Source organism: Chenopodium quinoa, unplaced genomic scaffold (assembly GCF_001683475.1).
Source record: "Chenopodium quinoa cultivar QQ74 unplaced genomic scaffold, ASM168347v1, whole genome shotgun sequence".
Classification (NCBI taxonomy): domain Eukaryota; kingdom Viridiplantae; phylum Streptophyta; class Magnoliopsida; order Caryophyllales; family Amaranthaceae; genus Chenopodium; species Chenopodium quinoa.
In genome coordinates, this window is record NW_018745650.1 from 4608288 (window position 1) to 4619660 (window position 11373).

Sequence of the window (11373 nt, forward strand, 5' to 3'; positions counted from 1 at the left end):
CATATACATAAACATAAATTAATAAAATTATTTAAATATACTTGTTTCGGGGTTTTCTGATGTCCTGCGGGAGAGTTACAAATTCCGAGACTGGAACCGGACGTCTGTACCTGCAAAATAACGGAGACTCCTGAGAGCTCCGCCTCCAACGGTCAAGTTAGTACTGATTAAGGAGTAATCAATACAGAAAGTAAAGTAATGAGATCTCTCTAGGTGAGAGTGCTTAGTGTTGGTAATCTGCGTCGTTAGCGAGATTAGCCGGTTGTTTAATAAGTCTGTTCTTCTCTGCTTGATCTCTTAATTATTCGGTTGTTTTTTTGTTCCCTGATTAATGAGGATTAATCGAGTATTTATAGCCTTGGGAAGCGTGCAACTCTCTAGGCTTAAGGTAAACCTAGGGCTGATCGGGCCTCTAGACTGAAATGGGCCTTGATGGCCGGTTGTCCCACTTGGCATGGGTGGACACGTGGCGTGTCTTAAGTGGTCCGTGGAGGACGTATCTGTGACTGACACGTGGCAAGCTCCTGTTGGCCTTCGTGAAGGACACGTGGCGGAACCTGGTTGGTCCACTTGTCAGACGGTGATTGGTGGATAAAAATCCCCTAATCATTTGCCCCTCACAGGTGGCACGCGACTGGTCAACGTGTCGCCTGTGACAGGTGTCGCACGGTGACAGGCGACGGCCCGTTACAGGTGTCACCTTGCAGACGGCCGAGAGATTTTCCCGCCCAAATTTGAATTTGGAAAGCGACCCTTCGCCTTCTCATTTTGCCTATAAAAGGAAGTGCTGACTTCGGTCATTTTCACATTTGAGAACTTTTGCGAAGAACATTCGGACCCTGAACTTGCTCTGACATTTTTGGACTTTTTCTGCCTACCGCCTGTTCTGACAAGCCGACTGACCCGAACTTCCAAGACTTCATCAACCGTCACCCGTTCAGGTAACTCAGTTCTCTTACTCTTAATTTTCTTTTTATTTTTTTGAAATGGCACCATGGAAGCACACGACACGCCTAAGTTAGTGATCAGCCGGTCACCGGGGACGGCTGAATCTAGGACTAGGAGTGCCGCCTGCCCTTTTCTGGACCCATCTTTGCCCTTTATACAAAGTCCGACTGAATCTGTGTCTATGCAGAACGTGATGGCCAGAACAAAAAAGACTGCTATGATATCAAACTCAGACGGCTCCTCCCAAAGGGTGCTCCTTAGCGAAACATCTGACCAGGCGCCAGATGTAGAACGAGGCGACTGTCAAGCTGACAGTGCTGAGAGAGGGACCAAGGTGTTCCCTTCTCATCTAACCGTGGACATGTCTAATTTTCCTTCTGCTCCTTCTAAGGGAGAGGAGGCGGGCCCCTCTAGGAGAGGGGAGGAGTCGTCCTCTTCGGACTCGTCAGGGGACGAGTCCGAATCCAGCTCTTCTGACCATAGTTCTTCTGGCTCAGAAGAAAAACATAGCCGCCTACAAGAGGCGAGAAGTTCTCATGCAGTGGAGAAGGGGGATAATTGGGCAGAGCCGTCCGCCTCTTACAGAGAGGAAAACGCCCCCTACTACTGCAGGGTGCCCCGGGGCGGATTGCAACCATGCGAGACAACGTGGCGAGCTTTATTGCTAACCACAAAATGGGCCCGGAGTATTTACTGTTTGTGCCGGATCCAGAAGATACTGTCGTCTGGCCGGCTGGTACCAGCTATGGTGACGGCTGCTTTGGCTGCTATGTGGCGGCCATCAAAGCTGGACTGCGCTTCCCATTACATCCGGCTGTTCAGCGGATTTTAGATGGGTATGATCTGGGGTTTATGGCAGTTAGCCCCCAACTCTTGGGTAAACGTACTCGGCTATGTGGCCGGGTGCGAACTGAACGGGGTGGAGCCAAGTTTTGAGGCTTTCGCCCACATGAACTATCTCAGCCGGACCCCCAAGTCGGGAGGTACCGGCTGGTATCAATTGACAAGCCATAGGGGTTACCTCATGACGAGAGGTAAGGCAAACAAATGGAAGGATTGGCGGAACACCTTCCTTATTATCGAGAGTTCAGACACGGAGCTGAACAAACGTTTTAATAAGTGGAACAGGGATCCACCTCTTCTCGCAGGCGGCCGCAGCATGCCGCCTGTTCCCCCAAAGGCTAAAAAAGAGATCCTAGACAAAGGACTCTTCAAAGTAGAGACTAGGGTGAACTCTACTTCAGGGGTACGAGAGCAAGTACCCCTAAATTGCGTCCCGAGCTTCAAAGTGGCTCTATGACGAGTACTTCTTGGCCGCCTGTGGCCCTCGGCAGTCGGTGCTCTAGAGGTAGCCGGCCTGACGAATACTCTGTTTTTTTCACGCCTTGTTTACTTGGAATTTTTACTAACTTTGCTGTTTATTTCTTTCAGCCGACGCCATGAGTAAAATAACAGCATCTAAGACTGCGGCGGCCATGCTGCGGGTCTCACTAATGAAGCAGTCGTATGTCGACTCCCCCAGCAAGGAGGCACCCTTGGTAAGCTTTGAAAACTCCTCCTTTTAGTTGTATTATGCATATACTAACTCTTTTTGTTTTCAGTCTGGCACTCCAAGGGCTTCTTCCTCGCAACAGCCGGACCCCAAGGCCCGGAGGACGACTGTTGCAAGCTCTCCTGGGTCTTCCAGGAAAACAGTGGCGGCTGAGAAGCAGCCGGCCACTTCTTCAAAAACCCAGGCGGGGCCGCCTAGATGTATGGACACTTGCTTGTAAAAACTCACCCTTGCTTCCTTCTTGATTAGGTCTAACTTGTTTTTTCCTTTCGCTTAATGCAGCCGGCCCCCAGGGACTTGACTTGGTTGAGGTAGCCAAGTCAATGGTTAAAATAGTTCCTCCATCTGACAGGGAGGCGGTCAAGGTGCCGGCACCCTTGACCTCGATGGAATTTCGGGGATCCTAGCTGAGGTATACTTAGCACCTTTTTTGAGCTTTTGAGTTCCAGGACGCCTGTTAACTCTTTTGATTGGAAACTGACGCCTGTTTTTCTTTGTACTTAGGCCCTGCTCCGAGTCAACAGCCTTCGCAAGCCGATTGATCGGAAAAAACAAAGAGGTAAAGGCCGCAAAGGCTATGGCCGCCTCCAGCTGTGATAAGGCAATGTTTCAAATTGCCCAAAATGAAGTACTGACCCTTGATCTTCTTTATTATCAGGCGCAGGCGACCGCCGCTGTTCGGGCTCAGCTAGAGACGGCCCAAAAGAAGGTTGACGAGCTGGAGGGGACCGTCACCAAACTTAAAACCGAGCTGAAACCCCTTCGCCAAAAAATGCACTCTTACGAAGCCATGGAGAAATCTTTGGCTAACGTAAAAGAACGCCTGGTGAACCAGGAGAAGAGTCTTACCCAAGAGCTCTCGGACAAGGCCGAGCAAGAGAAACAAGAGCTCGTCCGGGAGATGGTGGAAGACTCCGCCCAAATCCAACGCATGACCTGGGAACGACTGTTCCCCAGTGCCGACTTTGCCTCATGGGAAAGAACGTACCGCCAGTGTTCGGAAATATATAATCAACAGATCCTGGCGGCTGCTGAAGAAGAGGCGATGGACGTTGCGTTGGAGGAGGAAGAGCCGGTTGTGGCGCTTGTGCCACTTGGGGGTAAGGCATCAAAAATGATGCAGCTAAGGCCGAGTCCAGCAAGAAGAGTGCTGACCAGGCGGCTGCTGCTGATACTGAACTGCCCCTTCTTAAGCTTTAAGTATATTTTTTTCTTTTCACGGCCTGCGTGCCGTTTGCTTTGTAATTACCCGGCCAGGGGGCCGGGGTTTTGAATATTCTGCTGGTCTTTTATGGCCGGCTCATTTTAATCAAATATTTTGTTTTTGTTCAAATTTGTCTAAGTATTTGAAGTTTGCTCACTTGACCGACTGTTGTGTATGGCCAAACGTTTAGACAGGTAAGTATGCCGCCTATGCCCCTGGACGACTGGTTGTCTGTTTCCAGGATAGATGATCAGTCGGCCATTTAATCAATCGGTATTCGAACTCTTTATTCAATTTGACCAAGTAAATAGAATTACCTAGTAGCCAAGGATTTTAAGTAGGAAAACAAGCGGCGGGTACCGGTTGTTTCCCTTTATTGCCAATGTTGGCTTTAAACTCGTTATTTTTTAACCTAGCAAGAGTATTGGTTGAGAGCCTTTGTTTATTAAAAACAAGTGGACGACTCATACCTTTTAGGCTTCATACTAAGTTTGAGTGACTATTAAGGTAACATAGGAGTTACTTAGTCTTTGTCACAATCTTGATTGAGTAGTAGAGGTATCAGGCGGCGTAGGCCGGCTAGACCCCTTGATTCACCAATGTAAGCTATTAACTTAATAGGTTATCCAGTAGGAATAGGGGTTCGAGTGCCCTTGTTTGTTTAAAACAGGCGGACGACTCAAACCTTTTAGGTTCCATACCAAATTTGAAGGAGTGACTATGAGTTAACTTTGGAGTTACTCAGTCGCCGTCACTTTGTTTGAGAAGTAGAGGTACCAGGCGGCGTAGGCCGGCTAGACCCCTTGATTCGCCAATGTTTGTTGGCTATTAACTCAATAGGTACCCCCTGCATTTATCCCAAGTAATACAGGCGGTCATCTGACTCAGATGTCAACTGCTACCACTGGTTTGGTTAGTGATAGAGTTATCCTTGTCTCAAAAACGGCTACGTGGTTGCCCTTTGGGACAGTCGTATAGGTGCCGTGTAATTAGTTTATAGAACAATGTTCCACCCAAAAGGGAGCTGCTCTCTGCGACGAATTTCATCCGGAGGGATGCCGTCGGACGCCTGCTATGATGTTGGGACAGGTCGAATTAGTTTTTTAGTTTTGATCAGGTGGATTGGCGCCTGGTCTGATCATTCGGCCGATGGCCTTGGTAAGTTCTTGGTGAACGTAGGTGCTAAGTAAAAGAAGGGTAGCCGCCTGTAAGGTACAGGATCGGCCAGGCCCTTATCTTTTTAGCTAAGTATTGTGAGTAAAATACTCGATGGAGAGTAGCCGACTGTAAAGGAACAGACGGCATGCCCCTCTAAAGATAGTGAAACTCAATGGAGAGTAGCCGACTGTAAAGGTACAGACGGCATGCCCCTCGTAATACAATATTGAATAGTAAGTGCAAACTTTATTAAGTAGCTCTTTACTTTACATCATTCAGAAGAAATATTTTTTTAAGGTTATCTACATTCCAGGTTCGAGGCAACGGTTGTCCGTCTGGTGTTTCCAGACGGTAGGTACCGTCCCTGACTTCCGCATAGATTCGGTAGGGTCCTTCCCAGTTGGGAGTTAGTTTTCCAGACTCATTGGCCCTACCAACTGCTTCCATTTTTCTAAGTACAAAGTCCCCTACTTTGAGTGGACGCCTGTGTACTTTCTTGTTGTATGATCTAGTCATTCTTAGGCGATAGATCTCATGGCGCAAAACAGCATTGCCCCTTTTTTCAGGAAGTGAGTCTAATGCCAGGCGCATAGCTTCCCAGTTTGCCTCTTCATCATATAGCATTACTCGAAGAGTCGGCTCGTAGTGTTCTATTGGAAGAACAGCTTCTGCACCATAAGTTAGGAGGAAGGGAGTTTCTCCAGTCGCCCCTTTTTCAGTCGTCCTAATGGCCCAAAGAACATGTGGTAGTTCATCTGCCCATAGGCCGCCTGCTCGTTCAATCTTTTTCTTGAGACCGTCTGAGATGATTTTATTAAAGGCTTCTACCTGGCCGTTTGCTTGTGGACGGCCGACAGATGCAAAGTAATGTGCAATTCCTTGGTCTCCCAACCAGCTTTTGAGAACAGGCGTCTCAAATTGGGGGCCATTATCAAAAACCATAGACATGGGAACCCCGAACCGAGTGATGACGTTTTTCCAAATGAATGAAATTACATCTTTCGTCTTGATTCCCTTTACAGCCTCCGCCTCTACCCATTTAGTGAAGTAGTCAACGGAAACAAGTATGTACCTTCTGCCGCCTGTAGCAGGCGTATATGGCCCCAGAATGTCCATGCCCCACTTAGCAAACGGTAGTGGGCTGTGAATGGTAGTGAGGTCAGTAGCCGGACGGTGAATTAATTTGCCAAACCTTTGGCACTTGTCACATTTTTTCACCATCTCCATTGCATCTGCTTCCAAAGTAGGCCAAAAGTAACCCTGCCGCCTTGTCCTTTGAGCAAGCATCCTACCACCTATGTGGGAAGCACAGAAACCAGAGTGAAGATCATCTAGTATCTCTCGTCCCTTTTCAGGAGTAACACACTTTAAGAAGGGTTGAAGGTGCCCCCTCTTGTGAAGTTCTCCCTGTATAATTTCAAAACAGGAGGCTCGTTTTTTCAGTGCTGCCGCCTGTTGAGGATCATCCGGCAGTGTACCGTTTGTCAGATATGCCCTGATTGAATCCATCCAGGTTGAGCTTCTGTCTAGAATTCCAATAGGATTTTCCTCGATGCTTCTCTTCTCCATTACTTCCCAAAACACAGTCCGAGGAGTATCGGAGGAGGCGGATGATGCTAATTTCGAAAGTGCATCTACCTGGTTGTTTTCTGATCTCGGCACTTGGATCAGATGGAAATCCTCAAGGGAGCCGACTGCTTGTCGGACCGCCTGTAAATACTTGATCATGGCCGGATGTGTTGCTTCGTATTCGCCATTGTACTGACTCACTATCAGTTGTGAATCAGAACAGGCGTCTATTTTCCTTGCCCCTGCCGCCTTACACATGCGGATCCCGGCTAGTAAAGCTTCATATTCTGCCTCATTGTTTGAAGCCTGGAAACTGAAGCGTAGAGCATACTCGAACCTGTCGCCCTCTGGAGATTGACATACGACGCCTGCTCCACAACCGTTTGAAGTAGAGCTTCCGTCCACATATACCTTCCAGACTTGGTCTGGAACTTGAGAGTCAGGAGGACGAGTCATCTCTACGATAAAGTCAGCAAAGGCTTGCCCCTTCACTGCTTTTCTAGGCTCGAAAGTAACTTCGAGACTCTGCATTTCTATGGCCCATTTGATCATTCGTCCGGAGGACTCCATGGTGGTAAGGGGCCGCTTGATCGGTTGGTCGGTATACACGACGACTGCATGTGCCAGAAAGTAGGGCTTCAATTTTTTAACAGCCATGAAGAGTGCAAGACCAAATTTCTCCACTAGGGGATACCTCAACTCGGCATTTTTCAGTACGTGACTGACAAAGTAGACCGGGAGTTGACAGCCGTCCCTTTCAGCAAGGAGCGCCGCGCTTAACGCATGATCAGAGACGGCCAGGTACATGTAGAGATTTTCTTTGGGCAAAGGGCTAACCAGCCTCGGCAAGGAATGCAAGTGAACCTTTAATTTCTGGAAGGCGGCCTCAGCATCCGGCCCCCATTCAAACCTTGCCTTCTTCTTAATTGCCTGGAAAAAGTATAGGCATTTGTCGCCTGATCGGCTTAGGAATCTTCCCAAGGCCGCCAGACAACCTGTTAACTTCTGAACCTCTCGAACGGTACGAGGCGACTGCATGTCAATGACCGCCTGTACCTTCTCGGGGTTCGCCTCTATTCCTCTCTGGTTGATAAGGAATCCGAGAAATTTCCCAGACTCAACTCCAAATACACATTTCTTGGGATTGAGCATGACATGGTGCCGCCTGAGTGTGGCGAAAGTCTCTCGGAGGTCCGTCAGATGATCTTTCTGAAGTTTAGTCTTGACAATCATATCATCAATGTATGCCTCGACGTTTCTCCCAATCTGATCAAAGAACACTGTGTTTATCATTCGTTGGAAGGTAGCCGGAGCATTCTTAAGACCAAACGGCATGACCGTGTAACAGTATAATCCCTGATCAGTGACGAAGGCCGTCTTCTCCTGATCTTTCTTCCACAAAGGAATTTGATGAAAACCAGAATAGGCGTCCATAAAACTCATCAAGGCATGGCCGGCTGTTGAGTCGACCAGGTTATCAATTTTAGGCAGAGGGTAACTGTCTTTGGGGCACGCCTTGTTCAAGTCTGTGTAGTCTACACACATTCGCCAGGTGCCATTCGGCTTTTTAACAAGTACCACATTTGCAACCCAATCTGGGAAGTAACATTGCCGAATGAACCCTGCATCAAGTAATTTTTTGACTTCGGCGGCTGCCGCCTGACCTCTCTCTTCACCATGGTTCCGCTTCTTTTGCCGTACCGGCTTCTTTTTCGGATCCACAGCGAGTTTGTGTACTGCCAGATCAGGACTAATGCCTGGCATTTCATGGACTTCAAATGCAAAGATGTCCTTGTATTCTTTCAACAAGTTGTGAAAGTCGGCACCAAGGTTTCTTAGAGCAGCCGTCCCTACTTTGACTGTTCGGTCAGGATGGGAGTCGTCTAATATCAGGTCCGCATGCTCACCAGCCGGCTGAGGGCGGAACTCATCCGGCCGGTCCTCTGCCAATGATTGCTATTTTCTTGCTTTTCTTGCGGACTCAGTCTGGAGTGCCTTTCTCTTTTTGTCGCCTGTTTCTTGAACAGGCGCACTTTCCTTGACATTGTCAAGGTCTGTTTTTTCTCCACTTGACCCAGTGGCCATAACAGTGGGCTTGACATCCGAGAGATAGCACTCTCGGGCCATCCTCTGATCTCCCCTAAGGGAGCCGACTGTTCCATTGTCCCTTTCAAACTTAAGCAGCATAAGTGACGGGATTATAACAGCCTTGGAATTATTCAGGGTTGGTCGACCCAGAATCATGTTGTAGGCAGAGAGTTCCTCTACCACTAGGAACCGGACTACCATGTGTCGTCCTTCCCCTTTTTCGCCCAGGCGGATGGGTAGATCTACTCGTCCCAGTGGGTGGACGACTCCTCCCCCAAACCCTATTAAAGGGTGGGAGGCCGGATGTATGCAGTCCGTCTGATATTTCAGTTTTGATAGACATTTGCTGCTGATGAGATCTGAAGAGCTCCCGGTATCTATGAGGATTCGACCAACTCTCTGGTTGGCCACTTTACATTCAATAACGAGAGGGTCGTCATGCGGCCCCCTTATTCCTCCTAGATCCTCTTCAGTGATGACAATCTCAGGAAATGTATATTTGGACGGTCGTTCTTGGTGAACGGAATTTACATCTAACCGCCTTATATTATCTTTGTTGCCCCTAATAGAGGGGCCGCCTCCTGAGAAGCCGCCTGCAATGGTGTAGACGACTGCATCATCTGTATCAGAACTGTCGGCCTGCTGATTCTTTTTGGCCGACTGCTTTTTTGAGGAAGTGTTTCCCGCAGATTTCTTGACATAAGTGTCAAGATCACCTTGATCAGCCAATCGGTCTAGGTACCGCATGAGACTGATGCAGTCATTGGTGTGATGACCAATGTCATCATGATAAGCACAGATTTTGTCTTGGTTCCGGTTGCTCGCAGAACCCTTCATGGGGAGCGGCTTCTCAATTGAGAGCCGTCCCTTTATTTCTTTTAGGATAAACTGGTTATCCTTGTTAAACACATATTTTGGGGAGTATGGTTTGAATTCTTTTTTCTTTTTCTGGGCCGGCTGTTTAGAGGAATCAGCCGCCCAGACCCCTTTTCTTTTTTCATCCTTGTTGGACGACTGTTTCTGTCGTCCCTCTCTATTGTCGAACCTCTTCCCGTCCGACTGTTTCATCGTACACAGATCAGTCGCCTGTATATAGGCTTCTGCTTCAATCAAGGCCTCTTGAAGAGTCGCCACCCTTTTTCGAACTAAATCAAATTTGAAGGTAGACCCGTCTTTGAGACCTCTAAAAAAGTCAGTATAAGCTACCTCATCCGGTAACCCTTGAATCTGTATTCTCATCAGGTTGAACCGCCTGATGTAGGAACGAAGCCCCTCCTTTTCACCCTGCTGAATTGTTCCCAAATCAAGGGTCGTTTTCTTCGCAGGGATGTTCATTGCGAAGTTGGAGGCAAATAAGTAAGCAAGCGTCCTGAAGCTGTTTACACAACCAGTCGGCAGGTTGCCGAACCATTGCTGTGCAATTCCCTTGAGAGTCGCTGGGAAACACTTGCACCAAGTGGGATCATCCAACCCTTGAAGGTACATCAGGTTGGTGAATGCCATCAGATGGTCTTCCGGGTTAGTAGTGCCATCATAGGCGCCTACTAAAACATTTTTTACTTTGGCCGGCTGAGCGGCTTCAGTAATTTCCTTGGAGAAGGCCGACGGCTGTTCACCAAGTCTAAGCAGCCGTAGCTGCCAGTCCATAGGTTGGACGTTTTTTGCTGCAGGTCCACCAAATGGAGGTGGCTGCATAAAATACTGTTGTTGCGGCACAAATGGTAAGTTTGGTACCGCCTAGGCACTATGAAAGTCGGACTGACGGGAGGTGCCGCCTGACTGACTCTCATGGTACGACTGAGTTGGCCTCATCGAGGCGTTTCGCAAACTGTCCTGAAAATTTGAAGTAGAAGCCGACTCTGATAATCGGTCACTCTTCTTCTGCTCTAGCAGGTGCCGAGCATCTGTGAACGTTTGCTTTGACCCGTCCGCCTGAATATGACGAACCGGTTTCCTATTTCCCGTAGGGTAACGGAATTTTGTGAAATCAAGAGCAGACGGTTCCCGCTTCTTGGATTTAGGATGGGGAGTCGCCTCTCGCCCTTGAACTGGCTTCCTCCTCAGTGAAGTGGAAGGTTTCTTGGCCGACTGCTCTTTGACTGAAGCAGGCGGTTTTTTGTTGATCAACTCTTGGATCTCTCCCTTGAAGTCCCTCATGAAGGTCATGAGTTCGTTCCTTGTGATGGGAGCAGACCCATCAGTCGGCTGTTGCCGAGCAAGCGGTGCGCCTGCTGGCTCGCTTCCTGTTTGAAGATACTCCCGTTCCCTTATTTCAGTATGACGGGTACGGCGGGCCCTTAGGGTCCCGTCTGGAGCTGTATGAGTTTCAACTTCAAATTCACTTTCGGTATCATGGTCCGACTGAACTTGAGGGTCGTCTAGGGGACGCCTCTCTTCTGGAGTCGGTACAGACTTGGATGCCATCTCTGAAGTACTCTCCCCACAGACGGCGCCAAATGTTTCGGGGTTTTCTGATGTCCTGCGGGAGAGTTACAATTCCGAGACTGGAACCGGACGTCTGTACCTGCAAAATAACGGAGACTCCTGAGAGCTCCGCCTCCAACGGTCAAGTTAGTACCTGATTAAGGAGTAATCAATACAGAAAGTAAAGTAATGAGATCTCTCTAGGTGAGAGTGCTTAGTGTTGGTAATCTGCGTCGTTAGCGAGATTAGCCGGTTGTTAATAAGTCTGTTCTTCTCTGCTTGATCTCTTAATTATTCGGTTGTTTTTTTGTTCCCTGATTAATGAGGATTAATCGAGTATTTATAGCCTTGGGAAGCGTGCAACTCTCTAGGCTTAAGGTAAACCTAGGGCTGATCGGGCCTCTAGACTGAAATGGGCCTTGATGGCCGG